The sequence below is a fragment of the Erinaceus europaeus genome, chromosome 23, assembly GCF_950295315.1.
Source record: "Erinaceus europaeus chromosome 23, mEriEur2.1, whole genome shotgun sequence".
Taxonomy (NCBI): domain Eukaryota; kingdom Metazoa; phylum Chordata; class Mammalia; order Eulipotyphla; family Erinaceidae; genus Erinaceus; species Erinaceus europaeus.
Genome location: NC_080184.1, coordinates 2046193 through 2067506, shown reverse-complemented (window position 1 = coordinate 2067506; position 21314 = coordinate 2046193). Strand labels below are relative to the sequence as shown.

Sequence of the window (21314 nt, the reverse complement as noted above, 5' to 3'; positions counted from 1 at the left end):
GTCACCAGGGAGGGAGAGCTCTGGGGTGACCAGGAGCCAGCCGCCCTCCCCCGGGAGTCCCCAGGCGGGTGTGGGCTGGCCGGGGTGGGGGGGACCCTGGGGGAGGCAGACGGGACATGTTCACATCCACACTGCCACACCCGTGTGTCCTCGCCCCCCCCCCCCGCCCCCTAAGTCACAGGTCCCTGCCAGTCAGAAGAAACCAGTTGGGTGACCCCATATAGAAAAGTCCATTGTTACCAGGCGCTTATCAACCACACTGGGCTGGCCCGAGCCTTCCCGGGGGGCCCACGGCAGAGCTGGGGGGGGTGTCTGGGGTTCCAAGGCCACCGCAGGGCCGGAGACCCCCCACCCACCCACCCCTCACAGCCCACCCTGGGGAAGTTCGCACAGAAAACAGAGCAGGAGTCGCTCTGGGACCTCGGGCTAGCCACACGGGGAAACTGAGGCATGGCACTCTGGGGGCTGGTGAGATTTCAGAGAGGGGGGCCCCCAACACTCAGCCATTGGAGGAATCCCCAGCCGGGCACCTCTCTGCGCGAGGGGTGGGGCTGGGCCCCTGCCAGAGGCAGAGCTGGCGGCCTCTGGCTTCTTGCTGGACGACCTTGGGAGTGAAGTGTTCTCCCAGGCTCTCTCCCCTCCCCGCCCTCCTCCCTCCTCCTCTTACCCCTCTCGGCTGGGTTGCAGCCCCTCCTCCGCCTGTTCAATGCCCCTTCCCCCCAAAACACAAGATGCAGCACCTGCTCGGAAGTGCTGGATGAGTGGGAGGGTTAGCAGAGCAAAGGATAGCTGGTGGGTGGACGGATGATGGACGGACGGATGGGTGGATGGATGGATGGATGGATGGGTTGAATAATGGATGGACTGATGAATGGGTGGGTGGATGGATGGATGGGTTGAATGATGGATGGATTGATGAATGGAAGGTTGGATCGAATAATGGATGAGTGGATGGATGATGGGTGGATAGGAGGATGGGCTGAATGATGGATGGATGGGTTGAATAATGGATGGATGGATGGATGGATGGATGGATAAATGGATGGGTGGATGGATGGATGGGTGGATGGATGGATGGATGGGTGGATAGAAGGATGGGCTGAATGATGGATGGATGGATTGAATGATGGGTGGATGGATGGATGGGTGGATGGATGTATGGATTGAATGATGGATGGATTGATGAATGGGTGTGCAGATGGATGAATGGGTGGATGGATGGGTTGAATGATGGGTGGATGGATAAATGGAAGGTTGGATTGAATAATGGATGAGTGGATGGATGGATGGATGGATGGGTGGATGGATGGATGAATGGATTGAATGATGGATGGATTAATGAATGGGTGGTTGGATGGATGAATGGATGGATGGGTTGAATGATGGATGGATTGATGAATGAAAGGTTGGATCGAATAATGGATGAGTGGATGGATGGGTGGATAGGAGGATGGGCTGAATGATGGATGGATGGGTTGAATAATGGATGGATGGGTGGATGGATGTATGGATTGAATGATGGATAGACTGATGAATGGGTGTGCAGATGGATGAATGGATGGATGGATGGACTGATGAATGGATGGATGGATGGATGGGTGGGTGGATGGATGAATGGATTGAATGATGGATGGATTAATGAATGGGTGGGTGGATGGATGAATGGAAGGTTCGATCGAATAATGGATGAGTGGATGGATGGATGGGTGGATAGGAGGATGGGCTGAATGATGGATGGATGGATAAATGGATGGATGGATGGATGGGTGGATGGATGTATGGATTAAATGATGGATGGACTGATGAATGAGTGTACAGATGGATGAATGGGTGGATGGATGGGTTGAATGATGGGTGGATGGATAAATGGAAGGTTGGATTGAATAATGGATGAGTGGGTGGATGGATGGATGGATGGATGGATGGGTGGATGGGTGGACTGATGATCAATGGATGGATGGGTGGATGGATGGATGGATTGAATGATGGATGGGTGGATGGGTGGATGGGTGGATGGATATCGGCACGGGTGAGTGGTGGATGGTTGAGGGATGAGCAGTTGGTTGGAAGCTTGAATGGGTGTTTGGGTGGGTATCTGGGTGGCTGGGGGGGTGTACGAACGGCTGCTTGAGTGTGTGGGTGCTGGGTGGGTGGCTGGCTTTACTGGGAGCTACACACTGGCAGTCCTCTCTGGGCTTAGTTCCCAGTCAGTACTTAGTACAGAAGACGAGGTTTCCTGAGAGGGGCTGGTGCTACGTGAGGCCTCCAGGTTCCCACCAGGGTCCCACCTTCAGAGCCGAGCCCCCTCCTGCTTGGCTGTGCCAGATCCCCGGTCCCTTCACTCGCTTGCACTCCTGGGTCCACCTCCATCTTCCCCCAGCGTGCTCGGGATTCAGCTTCCCAGCTGCCAGGAGGCCAGAAACCGTCCTCCGGGCCTAGAAGGCAGTGTCCAGGGTCCCCGGGTGGGGTTGGGGGGGCCACTGGAGAGCTTGAGCCAGGAGCTGGGGGAAACCAGCGAGGTGCTGGGACAGGCTGTGTCGGCCATGATGGACCAGCCATGATGGCCGCCATGATGGAGCAGCCCCATGGAGGCCGCCATGATGGATGTGACTTCCGGCCTGTTGACTTCCGGTTCCTGCCCAGCCTCCTCCTGATTGGGTATCCTTGGGGGCAGTACCTGGCCCCCTCCTGTTTCCAACTCCTGTCCCCAAAAGCTACCCAACATGCCCAGTCGTCTGGAGGCCACGTGGGATAATCCCGTGATAACAGAGATGCTGTCTACTCCCCACCAGGGATGCTGTCCTTGTGTCAGTCCACCACCCACCAGGGATGCTGTCCAGGTGTTTGTCCACCACCCACCAGGGATTCTGTCCTTGTCTGTCCACCACCTACCAGGGATTCTGTCCTTGTCTGTCCCCCCACCAGGGATGCTGTCCTTGTGTCTGTCCCCCCCACCAGTGATTCTGTCCAGGTGTGCTGTGCAGATGTCCCCTCAGGCTAGTGCCAGTTCCCGGGAGAGTTAATACATATTCTCGAAGTGCCCTTCCCAACCAATCCTGTCCCGGCTCGTCACTCCCGGTTTTTGCCCTATAAAGCCCTTCTTCTTCCGCCCCTCTCTTGCCCGCGTTTCACTTCAGTGATTAGACGCAGGGAAGGTTGCTGCGCAAGGCGGCCATTTTGGCCCGAACCACTGCGCTCTCCCCCAACTCTGAGGTGCCCTCGCTAATAAAGAATTGTGTTCCCTCTCTGCTCCGGATCTCCCCCCTCTCTCTCTCTCTCTCTCTCTCCCCTCCGCGTCGCAGCCGACACAGGTGTCTGTCCCCCCCACCAGGGATACTATCCTTGTGTCTGTCCACCACCCACCAGGGATGCTGTCCAAATGTCTGTCCCCCCCACCAGGGATGCTGTCCTTGTGTCTGTCCTCCCTACCATGGATGCTGTCCAGGTGTCTGTCCCCTCAACCAGGGATTCTGTCCAGGTGTTTGTCCACCTCCCACCAGGATGCTGTCCTTGTGTCTGTCCCCCCCCCCACTTTCCTGCCACCTGCCCCAAGGATGGAGAAACTGAGGCCCCCCCAGGCATGGGGGGGTGTGTGGGGGCTCCAGGCTTCTCCCCAGCGCAACTCTCGGCACCTCCTCCTGGCCAGAAGCAGACCCCAGCGGCAGCCCACAGGAATGAACCCCCCCATAATGGTCCCACCCCACGGCGGGGACGGCGCACATCTGGGGGCAAAGCAAGAACATCTGGCTCCCACAGCTGGTTCTGATGCCGCGTCTGCAGGGGCCCGGCTGCTGGGGCGGCCACACAGTGGGGTGTTGCCCCAGATGCCCCCACCTCACCTCACCCCACCCAGCCCCCAGGCGACCCTGCTGGACCCCGTCAGGGCTGGAGCACCCCGTTCCCCCACACCCCCACACACGGGTCGTTATCTCTGTGTCTCTCCAAAAAGAAGAAGATTCTGAAGAAGAATGATGACAGGGCAGGGAGACAGCTCACGGGGCCAGGCCCTGGGGCACCTGGTTGAGCGCACATGTTACAATGTGCAAGGACCCGGGTTCGAGCCCCCGGTCCCCACCCACAGGGGGAAAGCTTTGTGAGTTGGTGAAGCAGGGCTGCAGGGGTCTTTCTGTCACTCTCCCTCCCGATCTTCCCTTTCCCTTTTGATTTCCAAATGTCTCTATCCAATAAATAAATAAATAAAAATATTTTTTGAAAAGAGGTAGCAAGAGTCGGGCAGTGGTACACCTGGTTGAGCAGACACATAACAGTTTGCAAGGACCCAGGTTTGAGCCCCTGGTCCCTACCTGCAGGAGGAAAGCTTTTTGAGTGATGGAGCAGGGCTGCAGGGGCCTCTCTCCCCCTCTATCTCCCCCTTCCTTTTCGATTTCTGTCTCTATCCAATAAATTAATTAATTAAAATATTTTTTTATTGTTGATGTCGTTCGTTGTTGGACAGGACAGAGAGAAATGGAGAGAGGAGGGGAAGACAGAGACGGGGAGAGAGAGACAGACACCTGCAGACCTGCTTCACCGCCTGTGAAGCGACTCCCCTGCAGGTGGGGAGCCGGGGGCCAAACCGGGATCCTTATGCCGGTCCTTGCGCTTTGCGCCACCTGCGCTTAACCCGCTGCGCTACCGCCCGACTCCCAATTAAAATTTTTTTCTTTCTTTTATTTATTTATTTATTTATTTATATTTATTTTATTTATTTCCTTTTGTTGCCCTTGTTGTTTTATTGTTGTAGTTATTATTGTTGTTGTCATTGTTGGATAGGACAGAGAGAAATGGAGAGAGGAGGGGAAGACAGGGAGGGGGAGAGAAAGACAGACACCTGCAGACCTGCTTCACCGCCTGGGAAGCGACCCCCCTGCAGGTGGGGAGCCGGGGTTCGAACCGGGATCCTTACGCTGGTCCTTGTGCTTTGCGCCACCTGTGCTTAACCTGCTGCGCTACCGCCCGACTCCCTAAAATATTTTTTAAGGGGCCGGGTGGTGGCGCACCTGGTTGAGCAGACACATAACAGTTTGCAAGGACCCAGGTTCGAGCCCCTGGTCCCCACCTGCATGGGGGGAAAACTTCCCGAGTGGTGAAGCAGGGCTGCAGGTGTCTGTCTCTTTCCCTCTCTATCTCCCCCTCCCCTCTCGATTTCTCTGTCTGTATTGATCAATAAAGATAATAATAAAAAGAAAATTAAGAGAATATATGCCCGACCTGGGGAGGGGGAGGGAGGTCTCTGGTCTCTGGTCTCTGTCTCTCTGTCTCTCCATAGTGCTCTCTTAAGAGACGTCAGTAATCACTGATCTTGTTTGTTTGTTCGAGTGGGACTGGAGCCCCGTGCACAAGGAGTGACTGTCACTGCTCCGGGCCACTGTCTTGTTCATTTTCGAGATGTGAGAGACACAGAAAAGAGGGAGAGACATCACAGCACTGCAGCTTCCTCCGCTCCTACCACAGCGTCATTTATGGTGGGGTTGGGGGGGGGTGCCCGGCCCTAATATCCACAGCTACTGTGTGCGCTGCCAGGCACGGGGGGGGGGGGCAGACTCAACCAAGAAAGTGAGCACCTGGCCCCCGCCCTTGGCAAGTCGTCGGGGAGATGAGCAATAAAGAGGAATATGGGTGAGGCCAGGTGGCTGGCACTGGGGTGACAGCAGTCAACACATCAGCACACAACTGAGGTGCAGCCTTTCACAGTGGACAGCGGGGGTGTAGTCCAGGATGGCTTCTCGGAAGAGGAGGTGCTGTGGTGTTATTTATTCTTTCTTCCATGCAGGGCTGGGTGCCTGCCATTCTTTTCCTTTGGTTTTGGTAGAGGGTGAGAGAGATAGAGAGACAGAGACAGAGAAAGAAGGAGAGACCCTTGCAAAGCCCTGCTGAGCTCTGGCTGATGGTGATGCGGGGGATGGAACCTGGGACCTCAGAGCCTCAGGCAGGACGGTCTCTTTGCAGATCCCCTGTGCTGGCTCCCTGGCCCTGCCTCTTTTCTTGTTGATTTCTAAGAACTCTTTACATATGTGGGATCTTTTTATTTATTTGTTTATTATTATTATTATTATTATACCCCCCCAGAGCCTTGCTGAGGGGGGCAGTGCTGATGGCAGTGCTGGGGTTTGAACTCAGAGCCTCAGACAGGAAATTCCTGTGCTCTAATAAGCAGAGCTTCTAGAATTATTATTATTGTTGTTGTTGTTTTCTGCTCTTTGGCATGAGACCAGGGCTTAGCACAAATCTGATACTCTGAGGGGTCCTTAGAGACACCGCAAGGACCAGAGACACCAAGCGGAGAGACATCCCAGCCCTCTGGCTCCTCCCCCTGGTGCTCTCCTGTGGAGCTGGGGGCTCGAACCCAGAGCCTTGAACCCAGGACCGGGGGACCCACCTCCCCTGGCAGGTGGCATCTGATCCCAGAGCAAGCAGACAGATCTTGGGAAATGGGCCAGGGGTGGGCATCCGGGTGGTTGGTGCCCACTGTGCCATGGACACAAGACCCAGGTGCCACCCTGGGGGCCCCAACGCACTGGGGGGAGCTCCATGCTGGGGGGTCTGCCCCCCCCGAAAAATACGATCAGGCTGGAGCTGTGAGCTCCCTGACATCAAAATAAAACATAAAGTAAAATAAAATGAAATAAAATCTGGGAAAATTATTCCAGGTGGAAGGCATCTCTCTGTCTCTCTGTCTCTGTGTGTCTCTCCCCCTCTCCTTCTCTGCTTCTCTGTCTCTCCCTCCATCTCTCTCTCTCCCTCCCTGCCTCTGTCTCTCCCTCCCTCTGTCTCTCCATATCTCTGTGTGTCTCTCCCTCCCCCTTTCTGCTTTGCCTGTCTCTCCCCTTCTGTCTCTCTCCCTCCGTATTCTCCCTCTCTCTGTCTCTCTCCTGCCCTTTCTCTATCTGTCCCTCCATCTCTCCCTCTCTGTCTCTCTCTCTCTCTCTCTCTCTGTGTCTCCCCCTCTCTTCCTTTCCCCCTCCTCCTCTCTCTGCTCCTCCTCTTCACCCCCCTCCCCTCCCTCTGTTCTTCTCTGGACGTGGCTCCTGGCCAACCCCTGCCCTCTGCCCTCTGCCCCTGCCCCCTGGGCCCTGCACCTTGCCCTCCGCCCCTGCCCCCTGGGCCCTGCACCTTGCCCTCCGCCCTCTGCCCTCCGCCCCTGCCCCCTGCGTGGCCAGTAAAGCCCCGACCTTGAGGGCAGGGGGAGGCCTGGCGGGCGGGCGTCTGGCATCTGGGCGATGGATCCGCTTAATGAGGCCTGGCCGCGGGGAGGCAGCTGGCGGGGGCCCGGCCTGGGTGGGCGGCGGGGGCCCTGGGGGCGCCCCGAGGAGGAGCCGGCCCCCTCCCCCTGCCCCACTGAGGCCCGAGAGGCAGGTGTGGCTCGGACCCGGGGCCGGAGCTTCCCGGGAAGCAGAGCCCTGGAGTCAGCAACCCCCCCCCCCAGGTAGAAATCCTGCCTCGGGGGGCTGGGCGGCTGGGGGCAGGGGCCACCCCCCTTCCCTCCCTCTGGGCCTCAGTTTCCCCCTGTGGGAAGGGGGCTGGGGCAGGGAGAGTCTCCCCCCACCCGGGGAAATTTGGGGGGTGTGTGTGGGAAAGATGTCTCTGCAGTGAAACCCCCAAAGTCCCTTAGCCACGGCGGCTGGGTTGGCTCAGTGACCCAAGATGCTTTAAAAGGCCCATTTCTCCCTCTTTGCCGCCTCCAGGAAGCCCTCCTGGGATGCCCCTGTCCGGTTCTATCTTTTATTCATTTACGGATGAATTTGAGAGAGGCAGAACAAGAAAGAGAGAGAGAGAGAGAGAGAATGAGCACCACCCCTTTGAGCCACCCCACCCCTCATCCTGGGGACACCACCCCCCTCCCTCAAACACTTTCTGGGTTTGGCCCAAACCGACCAAGCAAGCTCCTTGCTGTAGATTTCCCGTCCACCCCCCCCCCCAGGCCTTCTCTCTGCTAACCCAGAGACCCCCCTTCACCCTGCAGAAGCCCCCCACCCCTGGGTGCCCTTCACCATGGACACCCCCACCCCCGGGGGCGGGCGGGGAGCCCCGAACCCTCCACTCTGGGCCCGTGTCTGAACCACCTCTGGGAGGGGGGCTCGCGGGAGTCCGGGAGGCCCAGAGTGATGCGGGGAGTGGGGAGGGGAGGGGGTGTCTGGACCCTCCCCATCTAAGTCTGGGTGCTGTGTGTGTGTCTGGGGGTGCGGGGGGGGGTCACCTCAGACCCTGCTCCCCGGATCTGAGAGACAGACAGACAGACAGTGCGGGGGCAGCCTTTGCAAGCCGGACAGTCTCCCCCCCCCCTCCTCCTCACAATTCAGGTTGATATTTGCTTTTTATTTGAGGGGAGGGGGGTTTGGCCAAGGGGATCACCCCCCCAAAAAAAAAACAAAACAAACCAAAACCTTGCATGATCTAATGGAGGTGATTTCTTTTTGCCCAAGGAGATGAGAATGACCCCCACCCCACCCCCACCCCCCGGGTTCGGCTTCTGGTCGTTGGGGGAGGCGGCTGAGGATGAGGATGAGGGTGAGGGTCTCCCCCTTCCCACCCACCCCCCAAAAATAGGGTTTCGCGCCCTCTGGTGGCGGCCCGGGCTCGCAGAGCAGAGGACACGGTGTCCCGCAGCTGGAAGGGTGGCGGACAGATGTTTGCCGCTGGAGGGGGCGCCGGACAGACGCCGGACAGCGGGGCGCCCCTGCCCACAGCAGCCCCGGACACCCCGAGCCCCTCGGGGACGCGTGTGCGTGTGTGTGTGGGGGGGTCCAGCCCCTCTGGGGCCTCCCCGGGGGCGGGCGGGGGGTGCCCGCCTTCCCCCCCGCACCCACCGCCCGGCTCAGATCGCACCCAAGGGCGGGGGGACCCCAAGAGTCAGACTCGGCGCGCCCCGACGGGTGGGCCGAGGGGTCTGGCTTCCTCGCAGCCCCCCCTAAAATAATCATAATGATAATGATAATAATAATGATCAGCAAAGACCTGTCGCCCCCCCCCCCGGGTTGTTTGCAAGAAGACCCCCCCCCGGGCGAGGAGGGGGGTGGTGGCGGCCCCCCCAAGTCCCGTCTGTGAGTCGGGGTGACCCCGGGGGGGTGGGAGGCGGCTTACCTGCGGGGGCGCCCCACTAGCCGTCGGCGGCGGCCGCGCGGGTGCCGGGCCCTGCCTCCGCCTCCTCCATGCTGGCCTCCTGGGTTTGGGGGGGCCCCGGCCGGAGGGGGCGGCCGCGGGGGGGGCGCGGTGCGGGCCGGTCCATAGGGGGCCCCCCCTCGGGGTGTGCTCAGCCGCGGGCCGGCTGGGGGGCTACTGGGGGGGCCTGGGGGTGGGTCTGGGGGGCAGCTGGGTTTGGGGGTGCGCGCTCCGAGCGGCTCCACGCCGCCTTCTGCTCCCCCGGCCGGGCGGCTCTGCAGGCGCGGGGCCGGGGCGGGGCCGGGGCGGGGCCAGGCGGGGGCTCGGGTTTCTCGGGGGGCGGGGCACCCCAGGGTGCAGGTGGAACCCCCTTTCCCGGACCCCCCACCCACCCACACTGCCCGGGAGCTGGGGGGAGAAGCACACCCCGGGGAGGAAGCGCCCCCTCCCCTTCGCGGCCTCCCCCTCCGGCCCGGCGCCCTCGTTCAACCCAGGAGGCCGGCATGGAGGAGGCAAGAATCCCCCGACCCGCGCCCCCGGTTCCATGGACACCCGGACTGCCTGCCAGACCCCCCCCCCAATTCCCCTCCAGGAGAAAAACCTTCCCGCACCCCCCCCCCCAACCCCAGGAGCGGAAGCCCCGGAGGCTGAGAACCTCGACGGCCCGCCATGAACTCGGCCCCCTTCCCACTTGGACAGAGCGAGAAAGACCCACAGCGACCCAGGGACACCCCCCCCCCACATTCTCCACTGAGGATTTGAGCTCCAGAAACTTAGGGAGACCCCTTTCTAATAATAATAATAATGATAGTGATAATAATAATGATAGTGATAATAATAACAACAATAATAATAAATCTGCTAAAGAGGTGAGACTAAGAGTCCGCCCGCCTCCCACAAAAAAGGGTGGCAAGTGGGACCCCCAAATGGGCGGCGACACCCACTTCTGAGACCCCCCTCCCCCGGGGTCCCTCTGAACCCACCCCCCACCCCCAGCGCCCTCCCCAAGGCGCCGTCCCTCGCGCGCCCCCTGGAGGCCACCGGGTGAAGTGCGGGGTAGTGGGTGCGGGGGTGAGGCGCGCGGGGTGCGGGGTGCTGGGTGCGGGGTGAGGGGTGCGGGGTGAGAGGTGCTGGGTGCAGGGTGCTGGGTGTGGGGTGCAGAGTGCGATATGCTAGGTGGTGGTGCTGGGTGCAGGGTTCCGGGTGGTGGGCGCTGGGTGCTGGGTGCTGGGTGCGGGGTGCTGGGTGCGGGGTGGTGGGCCTGTCTGGTTCCCTGCACCCTGCACCCCCACCCTGAGGCCCCGACCTTGCACCTTCCTGTGGTTCTTTGGGGGAGACCTCACTTTCTCTCCAGCTTCTGGGGTCACAGGAGCCCCAGGGGAGAGGGGCTGGGGGGCTGGGGTGGGATTCGCAGGGGTGAGGTCCCGGGTTCGAGTCCAGGAATTGCAGGTGCCAAAGGGATGTTCCATCTCTCTCTGTGTCACACACACACACACACTAATAAATAAATGTTTATGTGGGCGGGGGGGTGGGGTGGCGCAGTGGTAAAGCTTTGGACTCTGAAGCATGAGGTCCCAAGTTTGATCCCCAGCAGCACATGTGCCAGAGTGATGTCTGGTTCTCTCTCTCTCCTCCTGTCTTTCTCATAAAGAAATAAAATCTTAAAAAAAAAAAAATGAATAACAACAATAATAATATCTACAACAATAAAACAAGGGCAACAAAAGGAATAAATAAATATTTTTTTAAATGAATAAATAAATAAATATTTTGGTTCTGCAAACAGACTCTCCTGCCTGAGGCTCTGAGGCCCCAGGTTCAAAACGCCCCCAGCACCATCATCAGCCAGAGCTGAGCAGGACTCTAGTTAATCATCATCATCTGGTGGCTAATAAATAATAATCATAATAATAATCAGTCCAACTGAAAAGAAATGAAAAGGCAGGGATCTGGGAAACAGGGTAGAGAAATTCCTGGCCAAGAGCAGAATCCGGGTTCGAACTTTCAGAGATGCTAGGGCACCGGGCACTGGGCGTGTGTGTGTGGGGGGGGGTGGGGAGACAGTTCCCATGCTATACTCTCTGTCTCTGTCTCTCTTTTACTTTTATTATTATTATAGTTATTTATCCCCCAGAGCCCTGCTCTGCTCTGGCTGGTGGTGGTGCTGGGGATTGAAACAGAGACCACAGAGCCTCAGGCAGGAGAGTCTGTGTATTTGTAATGTGTTAATGAATGAGAGAGATAAATGGCAGATGGATTGATAGATAGGAAGGAAAAGGAGAGAGAGAGAGACAGAGAGAGACAGAGAGAGAGACTAACCAGAGCCCTGCTCAGCTCTGGCTGATGGTGGTGCTGGGGGATTGAACCTGGGACCTCAGAGCCTCAGGCAGGAGGAGAGACTTTGGCAGAACCATCATGCTGTCTCCCTGGCCCTCCATTTTTGTTTTAAAGATTTATTTCTTTATTTTATTATTTATTTATTCCTTTTTGTTGCCCCTGTGGTTTTATTGTTATAGTAATGATTGTTGTTGTTATTGCTGTCGTCGTCGTTGTTGGGTAGGACAGAGAGAAATGGAGAGAGGAGGGGAAGACAGAGAGGGGGAGAGAAAGACAGACACCTGCAGACCTGCTTCACCGCCTGGGAAGCGACTCCCCTGCAGGTGGGGAGCCGGGGGCTCGAACTGGGATCCTTATGCTGGTCCTTGTGCTTTGCACCACGTGCGCTTAACCCACTGTGCTACCTCCTGACCCCTGAGTTTTTGGTTTTTAAAGATTGATTTAGTGGTGGTCCGGGAGGTGGTGCAGTGGATAAGGCATTGGACTCTCAAGCCTAAAGCCCCAAGTTCAATCCCCGGCAGCACATGGACCAGAGTGATGTCTGGTTCTTTCTCTCTCTCCTATCATTTCTCATGAATAAATAAATCAAATCTCTAGGGGAAAAAATGATTGGTTTGCGGGCTGGGGAGACAGCATAATGGTTCTGGCAAAAGCCTTTCATGCCTGAGGCTCTGAGGTCCCAGGTTCAATCCGCTGAACCACCATCAGCCAGAGCTGAGCAGTGTTCTGGTTAAAAAATAAATAAATACGGAGTCGAGCGGTAGCACGGTGGGTTAAGCTCACGGGGCACAAAGCGCAAGGAGCGGCGTCAGGATCCCGGTTCGAGCCCCCCGGCTCCCCACCTGCAGGGGAGTCGCTTCCCAGGCGGTGAAGCAGGTCTGCAGGTGTCTGTCTTTCTCTCCCCCTCTCTGTCTTCCCCTCCTCTCTCCATTCCTCTCTGTCCTATCCTACCTACAATGACAACAACAATAATTACAACAATAAAGCAACAAGGGCAACAAATGGGAATAAATAAATAAATGTAAGATAAATAAATAAATAAAAAGATTGATCTGTGAATGGGGAAGGGTGAAAGAGAAAGAGCACCTCCCTCTGGCAACTGTGAGGCCAAGGATTGAACCCAAGACCTCAGGTCTACGAGGCCTGTCGTTTTCTGTATATTGTCACCTCCTGGGCTGGGCTGTGTTTTAATAAACATTAAGAAGAAAAATGTGCACACACACAGTCTCTCTTTAAAGGAGGAGGCTCGGGAGGGGGTGCACAGTGGTTAGAGCGCTGGACTCTCAGGCCCCGGGTTCGACCCCCGTCATCACATGTGCCTCCTGTCCCCTCCCGTCCACTCCAGTCCCCTCCTGTCCCCTCCCGTCCCCCTCCTGTCCCCTCCCGTCCACTCCAGTCCCCTCCCGTACCTCTCCTGTCCACTCCCGTCCCCCTCCTGTCCACTCCCGTCCCCTCCCGTCCCCCTCCTGTCCACTCCCGTCCCCTCCCGTCCCCTCCCGCCCCCTCCCATCCCCCTCCTGTCCCCTCCTGTCCCCTCCCGTCCCCCTCCTGTCCACTCCTGTCCCCTCCTGTCCCCTCCTGTCTCCCTCCTTTCCCAACCATCCATCCCCCCTTCCTTCCCCTCCTGTCCCCTCCTGTCCCCCTCCTTTCCCCACCATCCATCCCCCTTTCTGTCCTCCTGACCCCCGTCCCTCCGTCCCCCTCTTGTCCCCTGTCGCCCGCGGCTGGCCCAGGGGGCAGGGCAGCCCACACGTGCATGGAGGACACATGTCGGCCATGTAGACGCCTGTAAACCGGTCACCAGCAGGGTCTCCCAGCTGCATGGGAGATGGGGGGACTCCCAGGCTCACCTCAAGCTCGGGGCACAGCCCCTCCTGGGCCCATTAATCACCCGCAGGCCGCCAGCTGGGGTCACAGACTCCATCCAGGGCCCCTCACATCTTGGGGGACAGAGACTCCATCCGGGGGACCCCTCACATCTGGGGGGGACAGAGACTCCATCCGGGGGACCCCTCACATCTGGGGGGACAGAGACTCCATCCGGGGGACCCCTCACATCTGGGGGGACACACACTCCATCTGGGGGGACAGAGACTCCATCCGGGGGACCCCTCACATCTGGGGGGACAGAGACTCCATCCAGGGGACCCCTCACATCTGGGGGGACAGAGACACCATCCGGGGGACCCCTCACATCTGGGGGGACAGAGACACCATCCGGGGATCCCCTCACATCTGGGGGGACAGAGACACCATCCGGGGCACCCCTCACATCTGGGGGGTCACAGACTCCATCCGGGGGACCCCTCACATCTGGGGGGACAGAGACTCCATCCGGGGCACCCCTCACATCTGGGGGGTCACAGACTCCATCCGGGGGACCCCTCACATCTGGGGGGACAGAGACTCCATCCGGGGCACCCCTCACATCTGGGGGGTCACAGACTCCATCCGGGGGACCCCTCACATCTGGGGGGACAGAGACTCCATCCGGGGGACCCCTCACATCTGAGGGGGACAGAGACTCCATCCGGGGGACCCCTCACATCTGGGGGGACAGAGACTCCATCCGGGGGACCCCTCACATCTGAGGGGGACAGAGAGACTCCATCCGGGGGACCCCTCACATCTGGGGGGACAGAGACACCATCCGGAGGACCCCTCACATCTGGGGGGACACACACTCCATCCGGGGCCCCCCTCACATCTGGGGGGACAGAGACTCCATCCGGGGGACACCTCACATCTGGGGGGACAGAGACACCATCCAGGGGACACCTCACATCTGGGGGGACAGAGACACCATCCGGAGGACCCCTCACATCTGGGGGGACACACACTCCATCTGGGGGACCCCCTCACATCTGGGGGGACAGAGACACCATCCCGGGGACCCCTCACATCTGGGGGGACTGATTCCGCCTGAAAGGCCCTGTTACATTGGGGGACACTCACTGCATCTTGGGGGACCCTGACCCAGTCCTGTCCCCCCAGCCCCTGCTACCCCCAATGCTCAAGGGGAACCCCAATTCTGTGCCAGCCCCCCAGCCCGCTCCACCCCCATGCCACACACTGCGTCCCCCTCCCCACAGCGGGTGACAGACACCCCGTTCACACCCGTGGGCTGAGTCACAGGGCGGCCAGGAACTGGGGCACCCTCCCCATCCCTCCACCAGGCACTGTCTGGGCCCCAAAGCGCGGTGGGGGGACCCCGAGGGGGCCTCGGATCTCCTTGCAGGAAACACGGGTATTTCTTTCCCTTCATGTCCCAACCTTCCTGTCCTGGCTCCCTGAACCGCCTGGGGTCTCCACTTCCTGGCTGAGTCACCCTGACGTGACCACAAGTCCTACGACTGCTCCTGCACACCCAGAAATTCGTTCTGGCTCCTCCAATGTCTCTCCTGGCGGCTTGAGGCCCCCCTCACACACACCTCTACCTAGAAATTGTGAAACCTCCCAAACAGATCAGATCAGAGAGGTTAAGACGTCGGTCTGACGCAGCCCAGCAGGGATGAGACAGATGGATTCTGCGGTGTTCAGTCCAGCCTCCCGCTGCCCCGTGGCCCTGTCCCCTGGGATGTGGGAAGTAGGGGTGGAGATTGTGGGGGTCCCTAAAGTCCAGCCCAGGCTGGCGGCCAAGATGAAAGTTTGGCCAGGGGGAGAAATTTCCATCTTAGAGTCAGGAGCTGAGCCAGGTTTTTTTTTTTGGGGGGGGGCTTGGAGCTGTGCTGTGGGGAGCAGGGACCCCCAAGTCTGCTCTGCTGTCTGGACTTGATGCTGTCTCCCTCCATCCATCCATCCATCCATCCTTCCATCCATCCATCCTTCCTTCCTTCCTCATTTCTTTTTTTAAATATTTATTTATTTATTTATTCCCTTTTGTTGCCCTTGTTGCTTTATTGTGGTTATTATTATTGTTGTTGATGTTGTTGTTGGATAGGACAGAGAGAAATAGAGAGAGGAGGGGAAGACAGAGAGGGGGAGAGAAAGACAGACACCTGCAGACCTGCTTCACCGCCTGGGAAGCGACTCCCCTGCAGGTGGGGAGCCGGGGCTTGAACCGGGATCCTTATGCTGGTCCTTGTGCTTTGTGCCACCTGCGCCTAACCCGCTGCGCTACCACCCGACTCTCCTTTCTTCCTTCCTTCCTTCCTTCCTTCCTTCCTTCCTTCCTTCCTTCCTTCCTGAGGAGTGTGTAGTGATTTAACAAACCCCTCCTCTTTCCCCGCCCCCCAGCTGGCAGAGGTGGGGAGAGGCCTCAGCTCCCAGACTGGCGTGGGTGGGTCCCCCCATCCCCCCAGAGTCCCATACCCCCCCACCGCCAGGCCTTAGAGTGGCCAGAAGGAGCCAGGGCTACAGGGTCAGATGAGAACAGCAGGACTCCAGACTCCCCAAGGCCCCATTTGCAACTTGGGGTCACAGGTGAGGGCCCCCCCATCCCCAGGGTCCCCGGGCAGCAAGGTGGAAAAACCATCAGCCTGTCGGAGGCGGCGGGGGTGGGGGGCTGGGGGACTGGGGGACGGGAGTGTGTCTGGGGGGCAGGATGGGGGCTGGAGGGCTCCCCGGAGGCAACTGGAGGCCCCCCAAAACTCATGATCTGAGCTGCAGGTGGAACACACAGGCACAGGATCCCCCCATCAGACCTTGGGGTCACACACACACACACACACACACACACACACCCCAGGCTCACACACAACCCCCCTCCCCAGTCTTGCTGGCTTTTTCACGCTTTTTAGTTCAGCCAGAATGAGAGAGAGAGAGAGAGAGAGAGGTGCCACAATGCAGGAGCTTTCCCTGGTGCCTTGGCACCACACCATGTGGTGCTGGGGCTCAAACCCAGATCATGGTGCTTGGCAAACAGGTCTATGACCTGGGGGCACTCTTTCCAGCCCTCCCTCCTTGTGTCTCCTTTGCTTGACTCCCCTGCCCCTGCAGTGCCCAAGTGTCTGTCCAGTCACTGTTCCATCCTCCCATCCACCCATCCACCCATCTATCCATCCGTCCATCCATCCATCCCTCTGCACATTAATCTATTTATCTGCCTATCCACCTTCTAGCATCTGTCCATTTCCCACCTCTCGCCTATCCGTCATCTATCTATTGTGTATGTATGTATGTATCTATCATCTATCTATCTGTCTATCTCCTCTATCCTCTCTGTCCACTGACCCTCCCATCTCCCCTCCCTCCATCCTGTCATCTTCCCGGGTGGGGTAGGATGGGGTGATGGTGGCAGGTGCAGGCTGGGCTGGGTGCCATGGTGCCAACTCCCCGGATCTGGATCTGTAGGGTCCCCTCTTCCTGCAGCTGCAGCTGCTCCTGATCTCGGCCAGACGGTGGGGGGCAGGACTGGGGGGGCAGGACTGGGGGGCAGGACTGGGGGGGCAGGACTCAGGGGGGCAGGACTGGGGGGGCAGGACTCAGGGGGGCAGGACTGGGGGGGCAGGACTGGGGGGCAGGACTGGGGGGGCAGGACTCAGGGGGGGCAGGACTGGGGGGCAGGACTGGGGGGCAGGACTGGGGGGGCCGGACGGGGGGGCAGGACTGGGGGGGCAGGACTCAGGGGGGCAGGACTGGGGGGGCCGGACGGGGGGGCAGGACTGGGGGGGCAGGACTGGGGGGGCAGGACTGGGGGGGCCGGACGGGGGGGCAGGACTGGGGGGGCAGGACTGGGGGGCAGGACTGGGGGGGCAGGACTCAGGGGGGGCAGGACTGGGGGGCAGGACTGGGGGGCAGGACTGGGGGGGCCGGACGGGGGGGCAGGACTGGGGGGGCAGGACTGGGGGGGCAGGACTGGGGGGGCCGGACGGGGGGGCAGGACTGGGGGGGCAGGACTGGGGGGGCAGGACTCAGGGGGGCAGGACTGGGGGGGCAGGACTGGGGGGCAGGACTGGGGGGGCAGGACTCAGGGGGGCAGGACTGGGGGGCAGGACTGGGGGGGCAGGACTCAGGGGGGGCAGGACTGGGGGGCAGGACTGGGGGGGCAGGACTGGGGGGCAGGACTCAGGGGGGGCAGGACTGGGGGGACAGGACTGGGGGGCAGGACTGGGGGGGCAGGACTGGGGGGCAGGACTGGGGGGAGGACTGGGGGGGCAGGACTGGGGGGCAGGACTGGGGGGACAGGACTGGGGGGACAGGCCTGGGGGGCAGGACTGGGGGGCAGGACTGGGGGGCAGGACTCAGGGGGGCAGGACTCAGGGGGGGCAGGACTGGGGGGCAGGACTGTGGAGGCAGGACTGGGGGGCAGGACTCAGGGGGGGGCAGGACTCAGGGGGGCAGAGAACTGGGGGGGCAGGACTGGGGGGCAGGACTGGGGGGCAGGACTGGGGGGACAGGACTCAGGGGGGGCAGGACTGGGGGGGCAGGACTGGGGGGCAGGACTGGGGGGGCCGGACGGGGGGGCAGGACTGGTGGGGGCAGGACTGGGGGGGCAGGACTGGGGGGCCGGACGGGGGGGCAGGACTGGGGGGGCAGGACTGGGGGGCAGGACTGGGGGGCAGGACTCAGGGGGGGCAGGACTGGGGGGCAGGACTCAGGGGGGGCAGGACTGGGGGGCAGGACTGGGGGGGGCAGGACGGGGGGCAGGACTGGGGGGGCAGGACGGGGGGCAGGACTGGGGGGGGCAGGACTGGGGGGCAGGACTCTGGGGGCAGGACTCGGGGAGAGGCAGGACTGGGGGGTTGTGTGTGAGCCTGGGGTGTGTGTGACCCCAAGGTCTGATGGGGGACCCTGTGCCTGTGTGTTTCACCTGCAGCTCAGATCATGAGTTTTGGGGGGCCTCCAGTTGCCTCCGGGGAGCCCTCCAGCCCCCATCCTGCCCCCCAGACACACTCCCGTCCCCAGCCCCCCCCCCCCCCCCGTCAGACAGGCTGATGGTTTTTCCACCTTGCTACCCCCCCCTCTTTTCCTCTCTGCCTCCCTCTTAAAAAATAAAGCTGAGGCCAGGCGGTGGCGCACCTGGTTAAGAGCAGACATACAGTGCACAAGGACCCAGGTTCAAGCCCCTGGTCCCCACCTGCAGGGGGAAAACTTCCTGAGCTGTGAAGCAGGGCTGCAGGTGTCTCTCTGTCTCTCTTCCTCTCCATCTCTCCCTCCCCTCTCCATTTCTCTCTGTCTCTATCCAGTCAATTGATCAATCAAGATATTTTAAAAATATTCTCTTTTAGACCTTGTTTTTGTATTATTGTAGTTATTGTTGTTGTTATTGATGTCGTTGTTGTTGGATAGGACAGAGAGAAAAGGAAGAGAGGAGGGGAAGACAGAGAGGGGGAGAGAAAGACAGACACCTGCAGACCTGCTTCACCGCCTGGGAAGCGACTCCCCTGCAGGTGGGAGCCGGGGGCTCGAACCAGGATCCTCACGCCGGTCCTTGTGCTTTGCGCCACCTGCGCTTAACCCGCTGCGCTACCGCCCGACTCCCAATCAGATATTTTTAAAAGAAAGAGAAACAGAAAAAAGTAGACAGATGAAAGAGTGGAAGGAGAAGAGGAGGAGGAGGAGGATGGAAAGACAGGTGAGGGAGAGAGGACAGACACAGAAGGGAAGAAACGTGAAAAAATGAGGCAGCAACCCAGGAAGCAGGCGGGATGGATAAACCCCTTATACTCAGGCTGCAGGTCCCAAGTTCAATTCCAGCATCGCAGGTGCCAGAGGGAGGAACTTCTCTTCTCTCTCTCCCTCTCTCTCTCTCTGTCTTCCTCATTAATCCTTTTAAAAAATAAATCTATGGGAGTCGGGTGGTAGTGCAGCAGGTTAAGCGCCCATGGTGCAAAGCACAAGGATCCCGGTTCGAGCCCCCGGCTCCCCACCTGCAGGGGAGTCGCTTCCCAGGCGGTGAAGCAGGGTCTGCAGGTGTCTGTCTTTCTCTCCCCCTCTCTGTCTTCCCCTCCTCTCTCCATTTCTCTCTGTCTTATCCAACAATGATGACATCAATAACAACAACAAAATGGGAAAAATAGAATAGCCAGCCTCCAGGGGCAGTGGATTCATACTGTAGCACTGAGCCCCAGCGGTGACCTTGGAGGCAAATAAATAAATAAAAATTTAAAAATAAATGGAAAGGATTTGATAAATAACAATCAGCAAGTATTAATGTGTGTGCTGCTCTGTTCATTAAAAACTTTTTAATTCATTCAATCATTTACTTATTTTTTTTTCCCCAGAGCCCTGGTCAGCTCTGGTCGATAGTGATGCTGGGGATTGAACCTGGGACCTCAGAGCTTCGGGCAGGAGAATCTGTTTGCAGAATTACTGTGCTGTCTCCCAACCCCACCAATAATAACAATAATAATGTAATAGTAACAACAATAATAATAATAACAGCAGTGTTGTTTCTCTCACCCATTTCTAATTATCTGATCATTCCAGGTACACATTCTCACAGAGCTAGGGTGCTGTCATGCATGTGTTCAGTGTTCTTGAACCCAGAATTTCATTCGTTTTATTTCACACAGAGACAGAGACACAGAGAGACTTCCACAGTAGGTAGCGTCCCACGTGAGGCTGGGCTTCAAACCTGGCTCCCATGTGTGGTCCTGGCTGGGTGAGCCACCCCCGTCACCGTCAGGACTACATTTCACCCAAGAGAGACAAAGCGACAGAGAGCTCGGCACCCATGGCACCCAGGGTGCAACTGAGAGCCTCAGGTCCACACACGCTGACCTCCTCCCTACTAAGCTACCTCCTTTTTAAAAACTTTTTAAAAAATTTATTTATTTTCCCTTTTGTTGCCCTTGTTGTAGTAGTTATTATTGTTGTTGTTACTGATGTCGTCGTTGTTGGCTAGGACAGAGAGAAATGGAGAGAAGAGGGGAAGACAGAGAGGGGGAGAGAAAGACAGACACCTGCAGACCTGCTTCACCGCCCGGGAAGCGACTCCCCTGCAGGTGGGGTATCTTCTGATTTATTTATTATCGGATAGAGACACAGAGAAACTGAGAACGGGGAGGTAGAGAGACACCCGCAGTCCTGCTCCACCGCTCCTGAAGCTTCCTGATGAGGGTGGATCTGGGGGGGGGGGTGTCGAACCCGGGTCCTTACGCACTGTGATGTGAGCGCTTACCCAATTTCTATCTGTCTCTACCCGATAAACGAGTAAAGTACTTATCACGAAAATAAATGGAGTTAGACTTGAACTCCCAGCACCACATGGGAGCACTGTGCAAAGCTTGGTGTCTCTCTGTACCTAGAAAGAGAGAGAGAGAGAGAGAGAGAGAGGGAGAGAGGGAGAGAGGGAGTAAAGAAGGAAGGAAGTCTGCCAGGAATGGTGGAATGTTCTGAGCTAGCGGGGAGGTGAGGACATTACGGAGGGTTTTTTGTTTGTCTGGATATATTTCTTCATTATTTCTGAAGAATGATAGCAGGTCCATGTGCTGCCTGCCGGGGATCGAACCCAGGCCCTCCCGGTCGAGTGTCCGATGCTTCGCCCTCCGTGCCACCCCCCACCCCCCCCCGGACCGCCAGCAGGGGTTTATTTGTGTGTTTCTTTAAGGATTCCTGTATCAGTGACAAAGAGGGAGAAACTACCCTACACGTGATGGCAGGGATCGAACTTGGGACCTGCAGCCTGAGCGTCCCGCCACTGCGCCCTCTCCCCGGCTGCTTGAGGATGTTGCTTCGCGGCTGGGGGGTTTAAATTATTCATTCAAACGTTCGCTGTGATCGGGGCGGCGCTCAGCTCCGACTCACGGTGGGGCCGGGGATCAAACCCCGGACCTCTTGCGCGCAAGTCCCCCGCGGCCCCGCCCTGCTACAGGCGCCCCATAGCCGCCACTGAGCAAGGCCGAGAGGTCATGTGACCCGAGGACTCGGCCCCGACCACGCCCCCATTACGTCAACATGCACAGCATGGTCGCTGCGGCAACATCTGCGCATGC

The 21314-nt window shown here is 58.8% G+C and overlaps 1 protein-coding gene and 1 pseudogene across 2 annotated transcripts in view; both read right to left on the bottom strand.

The window, feature by feature from the left end:
- SAFB (scaffold attachment factor B) overlaps positions 1 to 21314 on the bottom strand; it is a 125966-nt gene that overhangs the window by 34798 nt on the left and 69854 nt on the right. The gene's annotated exons all lie outside the window — the stretch shown is intronic.
- LOC132535628 (uncharacterized) lies at positions 16916 to 21312 on the bottom strand (annotated as a pseudogene).